This window comes from Periplaneta americana, chromosome 14 (genome assembly GCF_040183065.1).
Source record: "Periplaneta americana isolate PAMFEO1 chromosome 14, P.americana_PAMFEO1_priV1, whole genome shotgun sequence".
NCBI classification, from domain to species: Eukaryota; Metazoa; Arthropoda; class Insecta; order Blattodea; family Blattidae; genus Periplaneta; species Periplaneta americana.
In genome coordinates this window covers 3,698,915-3,715,957 of record NC_091130.1, presented here as the reverse complement: position 1 = coordinate 3,715,957, position 17,043 = coordinate 3,698,915, and positions in this window count along the sequence as shown.

Sequence of the window (17,043 nt, the reverse complement as noted above, 5' to 3'; positions counted from 1 at the left end):
ATAAATCGTTTATTATGTTACTTAATTTAAATTGTATTCGCATAATTAAAATGCGATCATTTTGATCCAGAGACACTCATTTTGTCATAAAAATTAGTTTAGGAAATACAGGAAACGAATGTACAGAATAGCCTATCAAGTTTTCTGTGCATAAGAAGCTATTTTAATCTTACCTGTCCTCGATTCACTCAGAAGTTACTGTAATAACATTATAGCATTATGTCCATCTAGAGAAACTACACTTTCCAATGGTGAATTAATAATTAATTATACAAATCGGTTAATTTAGCTTCCGATATTACTTCATACAAACACAGAAACATTCGCTGTAGGCTATCTTTCATAGCTTTCGATTGTTGTGTCCAAGGCCCCTTATAGACGAAGTTATTTGTTTTTTAATTCATTACACGGCCTTAGATGGCAGTTATTTTAATTTTAAAACTCATTTATCTCATTAAATATCAGTCCTATCAAAATTTTTCAGGGAATAAAACTTATCGGAAATTATTTTTAAAGAAACGTTTGTTATGTAAAATTTTTCATAAGAATCAATAATAAGCGAGATATTTCGATTTAATTCAGGCCCCCTTATAACCACCCCCACTTTTAAATGTATTTTGAATGCCATATAGCCTAAAATCTAAGTTACAACGAACTTAATTTATATTCCAATTTTCATCGAAATCCGTTCAGCCATTATCGCGTGAAAAGGTAACAAACATACAGACAGACATACAAACAAAAATTTCAAAAAAGCTATTTTCTGTTTCAGGGTGGTTAATTATATGTTAGGACCAATTATTTTTGGAAAATCGAAAATTACCAGAAAAATTTCGGCTACAGATTTATTATTAGTATAGATTACACTTCTTAGGTGTTGTGTATGTAGATATTATGAACGCTAATTCTGAATCACCTGGCAACTTACGCAGTGAGTTAATATTTTTTGTTGATTTAGACGCATATTAGGGGGGGGGAGACCAGGAGTAAGTCCTATGCACTTTTCAGAACGGGTAATACATTTGAAAAATCGAAGGAGAATTGGGAGGAAAATTTAAAAGGTACGCAAAACGCGTCCTTGCAAGGGGTTGGGGGCTGTACAAAACTAAATATGTGAGCTCCAAGCCTGTTGGCCATTAGTCTCACTCCGGGTTACGCTGCTCCCCTGAAGGAATACATTTGAAAACACTGAAAATGTTTAATGTACAAGATGGAAGTAATGTAACTGCAGGTTTTAACAGGTCATTCTTTGGATAAAGTAAATAAAAATCCTGATACCATACTAATTGGAAATGAATATTTCCCACACAAAAATTATCCGACAAATGTTAACACTTTTATTTGATGAAGCCGTAAGGAATGCTGCTACTCTGATCCGAGTTCGAATTTGAGCCGGCGATGCGCTGTTGCCAAAGTACGTAGAATTTCAGCTATTTTCTAATTAACAATAATAATGTATAGAGTGAACCGTAAGTAATGTCAATTTCAACGTGTTATTCTTTAAAATATTCCAAATGAACGTTTGAATACAATTACGCTCGTTTTAACTCCCATCTCGAGAAAAAAAAAAAAAGTATATTAAACATTTCATAGCGAGTTTTATGGAAAGGCATTGATTTAATTCCCAATATCCTCAGTCAATTTAAGAAAGCAGTGTATTAAGATGATAAATGGTTAAAAAAATTCAGTTTTGTCCTTTAAATGTGCAGAAATTTGATCCGAACAAATGTAATATTGTAAAATTCCTTTGCAGAACGAAGATTTACATTTGTCCGGTTCAAAACTCTCTAAATCTGAAAGACAAAAATTATTTCAATAATATATTATCATAATACACAGTTTTCTTAAATTGACTGGAAAGTTTTCTTTTCTCAATCGTACTATCAGGGACTGGAATGCTTTACTAATAACCAAAAATGTATTTAAAAATTGGCTTAAGGACTTTACAAATAGACGGTAGTATATTGTACACACTATATAAAGAGTAAATTGATGTTTTGTTATTTGAAGTGTTATATCAGTGAAGTGTGCTGTGTCAGTGAAGTTTTATAGTTTCTAGTGGTAGAGCAAAGTATTTCAACAGTGAAATGATTTTGAAGTGTTAGTGAAATCAGGATAGTATCAGTGAAATGTGTCTTAGTTCCAGTGCAGTGAGTGAGTTGACAGTGAAATGAGTGTAGTGTTGAAAGGTACTTGTGCAGATATGAACATATACTCGTGGATCTTAGTTCGAACTTAGAATTAAGATACAAATTAGATTTACTTTAAATGTTATTTTAAGTGACCATGCTTCATTTAATTTAGGATGCCCCTTGTTAGTTTTATTATATTAGTAGTATTCATTATTATTATTATTATTATTATTAATTATTATTATTATTATCATTATTATTATCATCATCATCATTATTTTCATTATTAGTTACGACTGCCACCGGGTATATACCCATTTGCAGTGTGAATAAATAGCCTACATACATATTGGGAATTCAATCAATGACTCCCAAAATACGGTATGAGAGGTTTCATACAAAAAAATTATCTCGAAAAAGGAAAAAATAGGAAAATTGTATTAAAATCTTTTGTTTGAAATATCTCAAAGAATAACCTCCTGAAATATGACATTACTTACGGTTCATTCTATATACTTTTTTTTTTTAGTTTAACGTATTCTATTGCACGTTCAATCGATACAATTACACGACTTTCACGTTGTATAGGCTACGTAAAAATACGCAATCTATAGTACTGTACAACAAAACCATTAAATATGCAAAATACAGAACTTATTGGTGTGATTCGCCGACATTTGTTTTCCTCTTAGCTATATACAGGGTTAGTTAAAAGTCCCGCAGCGCCTAAATAACTTTTGAAGCATGTGGTTCAGTGACATGAAACTTGGTATGTGAGGATAACCATATGCTAAGAACTCAATGATATTACCGAGGTTTTTCTACTTCCGGTTTAACCGGAAGTAACTCCAACTCTCTTATTTTAAATGGAACACCCAATATATATTTTTTTTTATTTTTGAATAAAGCTCATTAAGAGCTTTTCAAAAAGTACCCACACTTGATACTTCTGTACAAATTCAGTGTTGCTAAATAAAAATGGAAGTGGTGCAAGATATTCCTAAAGCCTGGTTAAATCATTCCTTAAATGGTTTCTATTATCGAGTGACATATTGTAAAGCAGCTGAGGGCTACCAATTTGAACACATAATTTAGAAGGAGAGCTAGCTTTGTTTTGTTTTTGTTAAGGAAGGAGTATTTTATTATTTTAATATTCGATACACTTTTCTGTTTTCTTGACTTAGCAACACTGAATTTGTACAGAAGTATCGAGTGTGAGTACTTTTTGAAAAGCTCTTAATGGGCACTATTCAAAAATAAAGAACTATATTGGGTGTTCGATTTAAAATAAGAGAGTTGGACTTACTTCCGGTTAAACCGGAAGTAGAAAAAACTCTGTAATACCATTTTTGAGTTCTTAGCATATGGTTATCCCCACATACCAAGTTTCATGTCACTGAACCACATGTTTCAAAAGTTATTTAAGTGGTGCGGGACTTTTAACTAACCCTGTATATATACTGTATATATATTTGAGAGTCAGTCAAACTTTTACGGAACCACGTATATGGACTAATTCAGTGTATGGAAAAAATTGACGCATCATTATCATTTTTCTTTTTTCATTCTTAGCTTTCATTGATTCTTTACTTGAATTTTTTTTTCTTCTGTAAACTGCCATTGTTTGTTTGTGTATTTGTTTGCCTTTTTTCTTACTCTTTTAGCTCTCATCTTCTATTTGTTCTTGTATTGTTTTGTATGCTTTGTCTAATGGCAGCTTCTAATTTGAGGAAGCTTTGATAAATAAATAAAAAATATGAAATCCGGATTGTAGTTGTGATCGAACTAAGAGAGTAAATGTTAATTCAATTTAAGTATTTAACATACTAGAATATTAATACAGTATTAATCAATACAGCCTCTAATCTTGAAATTTCCAGTGCATTCTTTCAGTGAATTTTAGTTAATAGAGTAACTCAGTTATGAAATATGAAGTTAATTGAGGTTGTGAATATATCGCACTTTGAATACAGATTTTAATGAACTTGTATAATTAACAGGAGCTACATCTGAGTAGGTCTATTGATCGATGAGAACTACAGTAAGAGTAGTTGGTTTAGTAATTCAAACTTCTGTACCGTGCACCACGATTGAAGAAGTTGCATCTGGTGTGTGTACCAGCATGCCTTGCGGGTACGTTCGAGTACTGGAACGGCCGGAAAAAAGCTGGAACAGAACATACGAATTTATTAGTGACGTAACAGGTTATTTTATGTTCAGCACAAAGTAAAATAAATAATTTTGAGAAATAAGAGCTGTAAGGGGAGGCAGAGGTGAAATTTTCGAACAAAACTGAAGAAAAAATTAAAATTTGGTTTTTTCCATTTTTTATTATTTTTATTTTGATATTCCGATGTTAGTTTTTGATTTTGTGCCCTTAAAAGTATTAAATTAAAACCAAGATAACTGTATTACTAACTGTATTATTCCCATAATAAACTAATACTTATTATTTATATACCTTCTCTGAACATATAAATAAAAATAAATATTGAAAATTTCTTACAATATGGTGCATGGAGCATTTTATATCAAACGATATAAAGTTTTATAAAATTATTAATATTAACAGAACTATTGTACTTAGAAAGTTGAAACTTGGTATGCCCATTACTAATAACATACTTAGTATCCATGATCAATTTCAAACAAATCGGATAAATTTTGTGGATTTTGAAATATTCACCTCTGCCTCCCCTTAACGTGGTGTGATTTTTAAGAATTCTTGGGCACGTTGCCATTTAAAGTCAACCAGGTACTTTTAAAAATGTCTGAACATAGCCCATATACAAAAGTCCTAAAACTAGTATATCTCCCGAGACAATGAGTACTTTTTCATCTACATAGCATATAATTGGACCATGTTTACTCGACATTTTTGTTGTTCTGGTTACTGCTACACCTCTCAAAATATTGAACGCCCTATATATAAAAGTTCAGAATTTAATGGGGAAAATTATATTACGAATTTTTTTCTTTAACGATGCTGTATCAACTACTGGGTTATATAGCATCAATGCAATTCGTGATAGCCCTGATCACGTAACAGATTGATGAAATTAATGAACTTCCAAGGCAACCACTTATCAATTTCACTATGCTACCATCTAGCGACTGCAGGTCACATAACCCTTATGGAATTGCAAGGAGCAACTATGCTTCCATCTAGCGGACGTTACCAAAAAGTGTCTTTTCGACAAGAGGCTCTGGCTGTGGTTCTCATTTTATGTTTCCCTTTCATAACATTGAAATGACCAATCTGATATACCTATATGTGATTAGGGTTGATAGCCAATTGGTATTTCGCGAAATGAGATCGAGGATTTGCCATAGATTACCCGACATTCACCTTACATTTGGGGGGAACCTCTGGAAAACTCCAATCAGGTAATCAGTCCAAGCGGGAATCGAACTCCTGTTCTAGCACAGCTCCGGATCAGCAGGAAAACGTGCTACCGCCTGAGCTAAGTCGGCAGCCCGAAAAACCTGAAACTGTTTTGACTAATTTAAACAGAGTAACCCTTCATTTCACCATCTTTTTCCAATTTCTACAATTTTCCAATCAAACATAGAAATTTCAACATTCCATTAGTTTACCCACAGTCCTTCGCAGAATTTACAAAATACGAAACACTTAAATTTGTGTAAAGGGAGATGTCATTTTTTGTGCAGATGGAATTTTGTTCCCCCATATGAACAGAAGTTAAATTATACAAGTGAGTGTGCAAAAATCCAAAGAATACTAGCAGTTGATGTTTTATTTGGTAGAAAATTTACAGTAAGATTCCTAAGCTAATTTTCATTTATTTTCAAACCATTTTTAGGACTTCTTTTACCCAAACAGATTTGAATCCCTCTTTATCAAGAGGGCGGAATTCCAAGAATACTAATTTTACAGGAGAGACAAAAAACTGTCCAGAACATCCACTCTTTTAACACAAATTATAAAATGTTACATTGAATTTTAACCATTTATACTGGTTTTTAATAGTACATTATGCAACGAGCCTGTAATGGTAGTAATTAAGACGCGAGTATGTTTATGAAACGAGCGCAAGCGAGTTTCATAATTTTCATACGAGCGTCTTAATTACCATTATAGTCAAGTTTCATACGAACTTTTATGCTCGACCATATTTCTAACTTGAAATTATTCATAAGTATTCATGTTATTATCTGACTGAGGAGCGGAACTGACCTTGTGCAATACCTCGTAAATTGTGAGATTTGCGCAGACGCGAAAGTATTGATTTTTTCCGAGAAACAAATGTCGACATTGACCTTGACATTGAAAAACGAGATGACAAATTGAATTTATTTGAATATTATTTACAATTAACGCTAATTATTATAGTAAGAGAACTATTTCAAATATAGATGATTTATTGATTTTTATTGTCTTTCGATTGCATATCCGAGAATCGATACTTGCGCTTTCATATTGCTACAATGGTATTTTCTGATTGGTGGAACACCTGAACTTTAATGAATAGGTGTACTTCAATGAGGTCCATTAAAGGCTGCTACCAGGTGTATAATTACTGCATTTCGGCATGGTCGAGCATAAAGTCGTTTTAACATAAATTGACGTGTCTATGGTAACAGAACATTACAATAAAAAATGAATTGTGAAAAATTGTAACTTTCGCCCTTTTAACAAATAGAGATACATTTGTCCCGTTTAGCCAAGGAAGGATGCTATTGCTATCATTTTCAATTCCGTTAGGGCATAAGCTTAGCATCCTTCCTTGTTACACCCGCCCGCCACGATGAGGCACGGGACATTGGGCGGGACCTGCAACAGAGGAGAAATACGTCAACATCCAGCATTAAAATATAAGTTTGAACCTGCCAAAACAAATCTAACTTCTCAGGCTCTTAACACCTTCCACTACACGAAGAAAAAATTAAAGATTGTATTATCACAATTTCGATAACAGACCGAAAAGTCGGTACCTATCAAAGTTATGTTTGCTCCTAGATATTTTGTTATTTCCTCAATACTAAATTTTTGTGACTGAAGCTTAAAGCAAGCAATTATGAATTCATTTGCCACTTTGATTTAGAAGAAATTATAGCTTTATAAAAATATCACATGGCATATGTTATGAGCAAGTTGAAATTATACAAATTGTATTCAGTAAAAGTTTATAACAGCAATACATGAGGATTCAAGTCCTAACAAATTTTGAGAAACGTCAAATCCAGCTTCTACAAATTTTAAAAGTTAATGAATCTGAATAAAGTTTCCTCAGACGTTTAAAGTTTTTTCTAGCAAGGGCTAAATCACTTCGTTATGACTCATTACTGTCTTTGAAATGTTTAGTTTCAATTATCAATTCTGTACTTGTCATTACTTAATTTACAACTATCACATGCCATGTTTAAATAAATGCATATTCAGTAGTGAACACTTGCCAAGATATTCTTCAAATTCGTCCTCTTCACATGTATCAAATCGGTGAGATCGATGAAATCGACGACAGTTTCCTCACAGACGTTACATTTTGGTCTACTAAGAGCTCAATTACTCTGAATTAAGAAAAGCTTCTGCCATTTTAAATAAATGTACAGTTTGAATTATCAGTTACTTCTGTCATTACTCCATTTACAATAATGGTCATATTATGACATGTTAAAATGCATGCATATTCAGTTCGTAATCATTTACTTCATTACATTCACTGCGTAAGGTATGCGAGGAAACCAATAGAAAATATTCAATTCGTCCTCTTGATGTGTATAAAATCGGTGAAATCTATGAAATCGACGACAGTTTCCTCATAGACGTTACATGTATTGTCTAAGGGCTCAATTATTCTGCATTATGAAAAATATTACTGCCCTTTCAAATAGATATTCACTTTGAGTTATCAATTACTTTATCATTACTTCATTTACATTATGTATATTCAGTTATACAGTAATTTACTTCATTACATTTACATTTATTCAGTTTGTAATTATTTACTTTACATTCACTGCGTAAGGTATATGAGGAAACCAATAGAAAATATTCAGTTCGTCCTCTTGATGTGCATCAAATCGGTGAGATCGATGAAATCGGTGAGATCGATGAAATCGATGACAGTTTCCTCATAGACTTTACATTTTGGTCTACTATGGGCTCAATTACTTTGTGCATTATGGAAATATTACTGCCCTTTCAAATAGATATTCAGTTTGAATTATCAATTACTTTTTCATTACTTTATTTGCAATATGTATATTCAATTTTTAATTATTTACTTTATAACATTTAATGTATATTCAGTTTGTAATTATTTACTTCATTACATTTACATTTGAGTAAAGTATATGAGGAAACCAATAGAAAATATTCTTCAAGTTCGTCCTCTTGATCTGCATCAAATCGGTGAAATCGATGAAATCGGTGAGATCGATGAAATCGGTGAGATCGATGAAATCGGTGAGATCGATGAAATCGGTGACAGTTTCCTCATAGACGTTACATTTTGGTCTACTAAGGGCTCAATTACTTTGTAAATTATGAAAATATTACTGCCCTTTCAAATACATAATCAGTTTGAGTTATCAATTACTTTGCCATTACTTCATTTGCAATATATATTCAGTTTATAATTATTTACTTCATTACATTTACATTTACTGAGTAAGGTATATGAGGAAACCGATAGAAAATATTCTTAAAATTCGTCCTCTTCATTTGCATCAAATCGGTGAGATCGATGAAGTCGACGAGTTTCCTCATAGACGTTACATTTTTATTGTATACTAAGGGCTCAATTACTCTGCATTATGAAAAATATTACTGCCCTTTGAAATAGATATTCAGTTTGCATTATCAATTACTTCGTTATTACTTCATTTGCAATATGCATATTCATTTTGTAATTATTTACTTCATTACATTTACATTTACTGAGTAAGGTATATGAGGAAACCAAGTTGAATATGTTCTTCAAATTCGTCTTTTGCATTTCACGAGTATCATATCGACGAAATTTGAGCAATTTGCTTCCACAACGTTATAATAAAAAAAAATCTCTATGTGCCTGAAACCTTAATAAAAAGTTCTCTCTATACAGTGTGTGTGTGTGTGTGTGTGTGTCAGTGTTTCAAAACACTTCAATGTTTTAACAAAATTTCTAAGTATTGATTCTCATTCTATCTGCTAGCTATATTTTTTTTACGCTGGTACCCCCCGTTCCTAGAACCCTGAGTGGCAGGGCTCGTCCTGCGCCATCACTGGAGTCCTGCGGCAACCCGCCGAAATAAAATATTGTATGTGTGAGGGCTGTCGCCTAATCAGGCTAACGAAAAAAAAGTTACTAGGCGTGCAAAGCGTCCGATCGCCACGGTTTCCCCCTGTGATGAAAAAAAAGCATCTTACAGGCTAAACACTCCTGATTGAACGTCCATGTTATGCCAACAGAAGGCTAAGGACAATCCATATTCTGCCGACAGAGGGCTAATGGATGCAAAGCTAAACCCCATCAATCACGAAGACGTAGAATCACCAATTGCAAGACAACGTTGTGTGTGCCTAACGTGGAGGAAGCGGAGGACTTACAAACTAAAAGACTTATGAAGTAGCAAAAAAATAACCATCACAGGGTTCCGCCGTGACTCTTAAGCCTAGGCCCTGACAATCAACCGGCGCCCGCATTGACGTCGTGCTACCTGCGGCCACAGTAATCGTTCATCGTATCTAGGGTCGGATACGATGCCCACACTTGTAAACCTAGCAATGGCGTGCATACCCCGATACGGCGCCGTGGTAAAACCCTCAAACACTACTCGAGACGCTGCACTTGGCGGTAACTCACTGTTTGTAGAGGCCGTCCTGGGGGCATCAGGGGACATCAGGGGACTCCAGTCTGAAATAAATCGAAAGTCGTATTCAAACCTCGGGCAATGTTATACGCTTCTTTCGCTAGAGATTCTCATATCAAATCAATTAAGGGTATATGTACGTGAACGACCACAAATATAATTAGAAAATGCAGGCTCTAAATTTCTAACATTTTATAAGAACATGAACTCACAATTTGACAAAAATTACAAGGTACCACAACAAGACTTATTACAACTTAAATATCTGATAAAAGTATAAAAAAAGGTTACTAATAATATTTTTCAAACCAGTTTTATCAAAGTATGAAAAAAAAAAACAAAAACAAAAGAAATCTGTAGTTACATCGTTTGGTAACCATAAAATTGTTATGGTCTCTCAGAACTTTAATATTTTTCCTGCATGTAATAAACACTTATTTCTGAAAAGTAGACTACTCTCAGACATGTAGAGTTGTTTATTTTAATACAATTAGTTTTTTATTTGTCCTGTATAAAATATATTAAAATTTACATAATGTTTTGTGACCAATTTTTCTATTTTCAAAGAAATGGGCATTATTGTAGTCTACCTTTAGCATAAATGCATGTTAAATCAGTGTACAAAATTTCAGAATTCTATCTCTAATGGTTGTGGAGTTATAAAATACGTGTGAAAATTTTCAAATTTGTAAAATTTAATTTAAAGTAAAAAGTGAATTCTAAAAAATGTTATTAGTAATCTTTTTGATACTAATGACGAAGTCCATTCAAGAAAAATAATAGTATGATACATGGTTGTGAAATGCTTTTTACAAAATAGAGGGAAAAGTTTGAAAAACAAGCAGACCGAGTTTTTCAATTTCCGAGATTTTGTAATACATTTCACAAACGCGTATTGTACATTTTTTGACGATATTTTTAAAATTGCAAATACAATATATTTTGCATTGAAAATTTATAGCAATATTATTCCAAAGCCTTCGCAAAACTACACTGCAATGGTAACTAGGTAACAAGTGCACTGTGATTGGTCTATTCAATACAGTTTTATGTTCTGGAAGATGAATTCCCTAGCAACAAGTTTGTGTGGAAATCTCAACTTTCAAGGCCTAACAATAGCTGTAAACCAACAAAAACACGATCGTGCAAAATACAGTATATATTTTTAAACTTCCTAAGGTACGTATGACCCCTTAAAAGTACGAGAAAATTAAATTATGCAACTCACCGTTTACAGATGACTCCATCTCTCAGCGGGGGACCTCTCCGGAACCCTGGGTGGGCTTCCGGGCTTGATTAACAGTCTTGCATGGAACAGTTTTGCAAAGATTACGTTAATTCATGGTCAATGCAACAATTTCGTAACATCGTAAAATATAATACTAATAATAAATTGGCGGACACAAGTCCTTGACGATTTCTTCCACTCAGCCAGAAACTAAATCTTAATATAGCTAATTAATGCTAATCTGGTGGACACTAGTCCTTGAGGATTCCTTCCACTCGGCCAGAAACTAAATCTTAACATTGCTAATTAATAATAATCTGGCGGACAAGTCCTTGAGGATATCTTCCACTCAGCCAGAAACTAAATCTTAACATTGTTAGTTAATACTAATCTGGCGGACACCAGTCCTTGAGGATTTCTTCCACTCAGCCAGAAACTAAATCTTAATATAGCTAATTAATGCTAATCTGGTGGACACTAGTCCTTGAGGATTCCTTCCACTCGGCCAGAAACTAAATCTTAACATTGCTAATTAATAATAATCTGGCGGACAAGTCCTTGAGGATTTCTTCCACTCAGCCAGAAACTAAATCTTAACATTGTTAGTTAATACTAATCTGGCGGACACCAGTCCTTGAGGATTTCTTCCACTCAGCCAAAAACTAAATCTTAATATTGCTAACTAATACTACTCTGGCGGACACAAGTCCTTGAGGATTTCTTTCACTCAGCCAGGAACTAAATCTTAATATTGCTGATTAATGCTAATCTGGCGGACACTAGTCCTTGAGGATCTTTTCCACACAGCCAGGAACTAAATCTTAATATTGCTGATTAATACTAATCTGGCGGACTCTAGTCCTTCAGGATTTCTTCCACTCAGCCAGAAACTAAATCTTAACATTGCTAGTTAATACTAATCTGGCGGACACCAGTCCTTGAGGATTTCTTCCACTCAGCCAAAAACTAAAGATTAATATTGCTAACTAATACTACTCTGGCGGACACAAGTCCTTGAGGATTTCTTTCACTCAGCCAGGAACTAAATCTTAATATTGCTGATTAATGCTAATCTGGCGGACACTAGTCCTTGAGGATCTTTTCCACACAGCCAGGAACTAAATCTTAATATTGCTGATTAATACTAATCTGGCGGACTCTAGTCCTTCAGGATTTCTTCCACTCAGCCAGAAACTAAATCTTAATATTGCTAATTAATGCTAATCTGACGGACACTAGTCCTTGAGGATTTCTTCCACTCAGCCAGAAACTAAATCTTAACATTGCTAATTAAAAATAATCTGGCGGACACTAGTCCTTGAGGATCTCTTCCACTCAGCCAGAAACTAAATCTTAACATTGCTAATTAATACTAATCTGGCGGACACCAGTCCTTGAGGATTTCTTCCACTCAGCCAGAAACTAAATCTTAACATTGCTAGTTAATACTAATCTGGCGGACACCAGTCCTTGAGGATTTCTTCCACTCAGCCAGAAACTAAATCTTAATATTGCTAATTAATGCTAATCTGGCGGACACCTAGTCCTTGAGGATTTCTTCCACTCAGCCAGAAACTAAATCTTAACATTGCTAATTAATAATAATCTGGCGGACACTAGTCCTTGAGGATCTCTTCCACTCAGCCAGAAACTAAATCTTAATATTGCTAATTAATACTAATCTGGCGGACACTAGTCCTTGAGGATCTCTTCCACTCAGCCAGAAACTAAATCTTAATATTGTAATTAATAATAATCTGGCGGACACTAGTCCTTGAGGATCTCTTCCACTCAGCCAGAAACTAAATCTTAATATTGTAATTAATAATGATCTGGCGAACACTAGTCCTTGAGGATCTCTTCCACTCAGCCAGAAACTAAATCTTAATATTGCTAATTAATAATGATCTGGCGGACACTAGTCCTTGAGGATCTCTTCCACTCAGCCAGAAACTAAATCTAAAAAATATTGCATCTTAATAATAGTAACAACAATAACAACGAAAGTAATAATTATGAAACTAATAAAGTATAATATAATTAAAATCTAAATAATTCAACTACAATACAGAAATTAGTCCCACGTCTATTCCTGGCTATAGATTTTATATCAAATTAATGTAAACGCGCTACACACAACACCGGGGATGTGGAAATTCCATCCTCGTGTTAGATCTTTAGGGACCTCTACCATCTTTCTCAATTGAATAGGAAATTTTTCTGCAATTTAAAAAAATTGCTAACATTTTAACCTGTATTAAGTTTAGTGCAGCATTTCTTTTGCAGTAGGAGAAATGTGAATTGCTATGGCAACAGATTTCCAGAGCCAAGTATTATACTCGCCGTAATAGATACAACTCTATAGAAAAGGAGATTTATTTAGTTCTCTATACGGAAAGCAAATTACATTGCTTTGAAGATTTTTACTGGAAAGTTTTCAATTTAATTATGAAAAACGTAGACACTTGTATCAACTGGTTCTAGGAGATACATATTTAGTTCCAAGTGCGAAACCGAAAATCGCTATTTTTGTTTTGCCTTGTTCTTTCTGAGGTACTTTGAAATTCACGCAATATTTCGAAAATGCATCCCATATTGGCAAAAATTTAATCCTTAATATCGAAAATTATCCAAAAATGGACGTAATATTTCAAAATTAATAAATATCGGCACTTTACAGTGATGTCGAGCGTTTCTCCAGTCTTGCTAGTCATTTGTAAAGACTCCAAAAGAAATAGGCCTACTAGAATTACTTCGAAATTCGGAGTGTTCCATTTTTTACAGTATCAATTTTATTTTCGATTTCTTCGTCTGCAAGTTCTTTAAGTTATTCCCAAAATGTCACGTCATCGTCTGAGGTCGGAACATTCCGTCAAAAGCTTCATTCTGTATTCTCGATTTTAAGGTCGTGATATATGAACAATTTTTAACCGTAGTGTGTGTAGTATCTAGATTAATTTTCTGCGTAACCAAACCATTTTTAAGTAATCTTCAACACAAAATTCGAAATCCGATATTTTCATTATTTTACTCGAGACAGGTCTATAAATATTTTAGTATGAAATTTGAATATTTTGAAATAACTTCCGTTTTCTAACGATTGCTTTCGGAAAATATAATTCTTTGAAGACAATCTCAACAAACGCAGCATGACTATCAATTCGTAAGTTGTAACCTGTAATACGTACAATTTCAGAATCTCTATTAATTACTAGCGAAAGTCTATTTGAATTTTAAAACGTGATTAAAAGCTATGTATTAATATTTATATATAGTTTAATCCAGGACAAATCTCTAAAAAATATTAGACCTAATTATACAAGTTTCTGCAATAACAATCGTTAATTGGCTTCTAACGATTTGTAGACAAATATGGCGTGGAAAACCACAACATACAGAATGTCCAACTGCTACTTCATATAATTCAGAGTTTCTCAGATACAAATCTGCACTAAAACAGATACAGTGACACTTTAAAACACGAAGGTGTGGTTGAAAGTGTAGGGTCTTACTTAAATGGCTTTTACAGAACCCGGAAGTTCATTGCCGCCCTCACATAATGAGTAAGATTAATCCAGTTTCCACCACATTCCACCTCCGTCAAATCTATTTTAATATCCTCCCATCTACGTCTCGCTTCCCCGAAGGTCTTTTTTCCCCTCCGGCCACCCAACTAACACACTATATGCATTTCTGGATTCGCCCAAACGTGCTACATGCCCTGCCCATCTCGAACGTTTGGATTTAATGTTCCTAATTATGTCAGGTGAAGAATACAATGCGTGCAGCTCTGCGTTGTGTAACTTTCTCCATTCTCCTGTAACTTCATTCCTCTTATCCCCAAATATTTTCCTAAGAACCTTATTCTCGAACAAACTTAACGTCTGTTACTCTCAGCGAGTCCAAGTTTCACAACCATACAGAACAACCGGTAATATAACCGTTTTATAAATTGTAACTTTCAACTTTTTTGAAAGCAGACTGAATGATAAAAGTTTCTCAACCGAATAATAACAGGCATTTCCCATATTTATTCTGCGTTTAATTTCCTCCCGAGTGTCATTTATATTCGTTACCATTTCTCCAAGGTACTTAAATTTTTCAACTTTTCGAAGGATAAATTTCCAATTTTTATATTTCCATTTCGTACTATGTTCTGGTCACGAGACAATCCTACTTTGTCTTTTCAGGATTTACTTCCAAACCGATCGCTTTACTTGCTTCCAGTAAAATTCCCGTGTTTTCCCTAATCGTTTGTGGATTTTCTCCTAACATATTCACGTCATCCGCATAGACAAGCAGCTGATGTAACCCGTTCAATTCCAAACCCTCTCTGTTATCCTGAACTTTCCTAATGACATACTCTAGAGCAAATTTAAAAAGTAAAGGTGATAGTGCATCTCCCTGCTTTAGCCCGCAGTGAATTGGAAACGCATCTGACAGAAACTGGCCTATACGGACTCTGCTATAAGTTTCACAGAGACATTTTGATTAATCGAAGTAACTTCTTTGGAGTGACAAACTCGATAAGAATATTATAAAAATGTCTCTTAACCGAGTTCTATGCCTTTTTGAAAATATGAATAACATACTGTGCCCTTATACTCCCATTTCTTCTCCAATATCTGTTGAATATAAAAAATCTCATCAATACGCCAAAAACCACACTGATGATCCCGAATAATTTCATCTACATATGGAGTTAATCTTCTAGGAAGAATATTGGACAAAATTTTGTACATCAACAAAAGTGATATTCCTCGAAAGTTACTAGTTTTGTCTTCCCCCCTCCCCTTTTTAAATATAGGTACAATTATGGATTCATTTCATTGTTCTAATACAATTTCTTCCCCAAACAGCAAGTACAAGCTTATAAATTTCGCTAAATAATGAGCTTCCAACCTCTTGTATTAATTCTGCTGGAATATGATGGATACCTGGAGACTTTTTCAGATTTTCTATCGCAATTTCGACTTCAGAAAGTGTGGGTTCGAGTACGAATAGCTTAGTTTGTTTCAATTTCGTCCCTATCATTTATATTAACCTAGCAGTTTCACCAAAAAGTTTTCCATCTGTTCAGGAAGAATGAGATTCAAACAGAGGGTCTATCGAATCAATTTTTTCTGCTGCTAACAGCTGTACGAAGTATCTGCCTTATAAAATATTACGGACAATATTCTGTAGAAATTAGAAATTTTCCATATGAATTTTCGATATTAATTCGAATAATATGTCCATTGATTAAATGCTGCGTTAGCAAACATTGTTATTTGAAAATACACAATTATATTTCGGTAATTTCATTATACCGAATTCTACACATTAAAATTATGTTGTCAGTTTTACTTAAATACAAATTTGCTATTTGCACTTCAAGACGTAATGCTGTATTTTTGACCGGTCGTGTTTTTTTTTTAACAACCTTACCGATGTTCTCGGTAGGCCTTGTAAGTTAAACTTACAACACGTGCAGTAAATAAATGAATAACGCCTATCAACAAATACGAATAAAACAAATGAATGACACCTACAAAGAACAAATTAAAATGATTAATTTATTTTTCATTAAGATCGGAAGAAATAGTATGCAATACATGTGTTAAGCGTAACAGAAACTCAAATTTAGAAGACTACATCTCGTCTTTTCAAACTTACTCGTATCGGTAAATCTCACCTCACTTGTATCGCAATATACTATTAGAGTACGTAAAAATGCCACGAAAGAACAATGGAAATGTTTATATATTTATGAACAAGAAATATATGGGTCTATAGAAAATGTGAAGGCAATGTTGCAAGAAAAAAATTCTTCCACAATGAACATAACGATCGGTTTTCAAGTAATAAAAGAAACAATTTACGTGA